This window comes from Nanorana parkeri, unplaced genomic scaffold, assembly GCF_000935625.1.
Source record: "Nanorana parkeri isolate BGI_ZX_2015 unplaced genomic scaffold, ASM93562v1 scaffold766, whole genome shotgun sequence".
In the NCBI taxonomy this organism is placed as follows: Eukaryota; Metazoa; Chordata; class Amphibia; order Anura; family Dicroglossidae; genus Nanorana; species Nanorana parkeri.
Window position 1 is genome coordinate 193,282 of NW_017307034.1, and position 2,922 is coordinate 196,203.

A 2,922-nucleotide genomic window follows, 5' to 3' on the forward strand; every position below is an offset into this window, starting at 1 on the left:
GGGGGCATGCGGGGGTGCCCCCGTGCAGTCTGTATGAATGTGTTTGTTTTTTTGGGGTTTATTTTGCCCATTAGAATCTCTGTGACAGTTCCACGGAACATTTAATGACGTCTCCAATGAAGATATCATTATAACTCATTTCTATGTGGAACATGTCTCGGCTCGCGTTATGACTTGAAGATGTTTCCCGGCTGAATATGTCATCTGAAATCTTTTGCATTGTGAAAACTAAAAGCAAAAAAAAGCAATGTTCGGAAAATTCCATAAATCCCGTTCCCAGCACCTTGGAGAGCGTCCTCGGTTTACCCCCCCGGATTCCTCAATGCCTCTGATTTGCTATTGTAGCTCCTTCCTGGCGTGTTGATAATCGACACACAAATCACAGTGTCAGACAATGAGAGATGATGTGCAGAAATTAAACATTGAACATTTCCCCACTGAAAATGAAGTTTCATTCATCGGAGACCAATTGTGGCATTATGGCGCACTCTCTGCTCCCGCTCTCTCTCCGTATTAATGACGCGCCCGCTCCAGTGCGAGACGCCGCCTCAGCATACTGATGCATCTAAAGCACTTTCTGTCTCCAATCAAACCTCAGCTGTCCTCTGCAAATAATTACAGATTTTGGGGCCGGATCGGACCTCGGTGCCCCCGACGCGTTGCTTTGAGGCATTTACATTAATGTGCGTTGATGTGCATTGCACTGAGGCAGCCTATTCAAATGAATGGGAGGGACATATACCAAAATCAATGCACAGTGCATGGTGGCACGTTGTTGCTGAGCATTGTGGTAACATGGTCGTGGTTCTGGGTGTGTCTGTGAAGGGCATGGTGCTGGTTAAGGCCCTGTTCCCACTGCGCGATATGCAAATCGCGCGTTTGTCGCGCGATTCGCATATTGCGCGACATCGCGAGATTTCGCGCGCGATATCGCGTTCAAGCTTGCATTGAGCAAGCTTGAATCGCGGCTAAATCCGCTCCAAAAAGGGTCCTGCTGTAGCGACACACGACCCGCGACAGCAGGACCCTTTGCCCCATTGAAATGCATTGGAGCGCGATATCGCGGGAATTACCGCGCGATAAATCGCTCAATGTGAACGGGGCTTAAGTCTGTGATGGGCAAGGGGGTGTCTGTTATGGGTGTGGTGCTGGGTGTGTCTGTGATGGGCATGATTCTGGGTGTGTCTGTGAAGGGCATGGTGCTGGTTAAGTCTGTGATGGGCAAGGGGGTGTCTGTGATGGGTGTGGTGCTGGGTGAGTCTGTGATGGGCATGGGGTTTGGTGTGTCTATGATGGGTATGGTTCTGGGTGTGTCTGTGATGGGCATGGAGTTGGGTGAGTCTGTGATGGGCATGGAGCTCGTTGTGCCTTTGATGGGCATGGTTCTGAGTGTATCTGTGATGGGCATGGAGCTGGGTGTGTCTGTGATGGGCATGGAGCTGGGTGTGTCTGTGATGGACATGGGTGTGTCTGTGATGGGCATAGAGCTGGGTGTGTCTTTGATGGGCATGGGTGTGTCTGTGATGGGCATGGGGGTGCCTGTGATGGGTGTGGTTCTGGGTGTGTCTTTGATGGGCATGAGTGTATCTGGGATGGGCATGGAGCTGGGTGTGTCTGTGATGAGCATGGAGCTAGGTGTGTCTTTGATGGGCATGGGTGTGTCTGTGATGGGCATCGGGGTGCCTGTGATGGGCGTGGTTCTGGGGGAGTCAGTGATAGGCATAGGAATGGTGGGCTGTGATGGGCATGGTTCTGGGGGAGTCAGTGATAGGCATAGGAATGGTGGGCTGTGATGGGCATGGTTCTGGGGGTGTCAGTGATAGGGATAGGAATGGGGGGCTGTGATGGGCATGGTACTGGGGGTGTCAGTGATGGGCATAGGAATGGGTGTGTCTGTGATGGGCATAGAGCTGGGTGTGTCTTTGATGGGCATGGGGGTGCCTGTGATGGGTGTGGTTCTGGGGTTGTCTGTGATGGGCATGGGAATAGGATGGACTGTGATGGGCATGGCTCTGGGGGTGTCAGTGATGGGCATAGGAATGGGGGGCTGTGATGGGCAATGTTCAGGGTGTGTCTGTGATGGGCATGGGTTTATCTGCTTGGCCCTTCTGACTGCCTCTCTGAAAGACCCGATAGGCAACTGTCAACTGAAGGATTGCCCATGGCGGGATGAGGAGGATGCTCATTGTTGTCAGCCTGAAACAGGAAGTGCTGTTACTGGCAGGATCTCCAGGTAAAAAACTTCGCAACAGATTCACAAAAGAGAGTGATGGCACCAAACCCACTGATTTGGGGTTTATACGCGTTTCATATTTCAGCTTGCTCCTTGATTTCATTTCAATGCATTTCCCCCACAATGGCGTAATATCTGCAGAATGTCCTGATTTTCATTGAAGCGAATACTGTTCATTTTGCTTTTCCGTAGTTGCGCCGCGTCCCCTGTCTATACGACCCGTCCCATGAGCGCAGGACTGTTTAGCGTTCGTTTCGTGATCCGCAGTACGGAGGAGCGGAAAAACGCCAGGAGGGGGATGTCATCCTGCCGGTCACCCGCAGAGGTCAGCCAGCGCCGGACACAATGTATCTCACCTTTCTCCTCCTGCGCCCGCCAACATCACAAGGCGCCGCGCATCTCCCGCCCGCGTCTGCTTTCAAGACGAAAAACGGGCTAACAACCCAAAGAGCCAGAACCGCTTTGATATTTTTCTTCAAAAGCTTCTGTCGCACTGAGATTCCTAATGCCAGCGCCGTCTGCGGGGACTTGGTGCATCTTATCACGCTGCGGGGTGATGCAAACAACATGTTTTGATCCTCGGTGCCGCTTTTATCAGCAAAAACGCTTTCATGGAGAAGCGACAATATTTTTTTTAACCCCTTCAGCTCCTCCTCCTGCGCAGAATCCGGTTTTTGTTTTAATTGTTG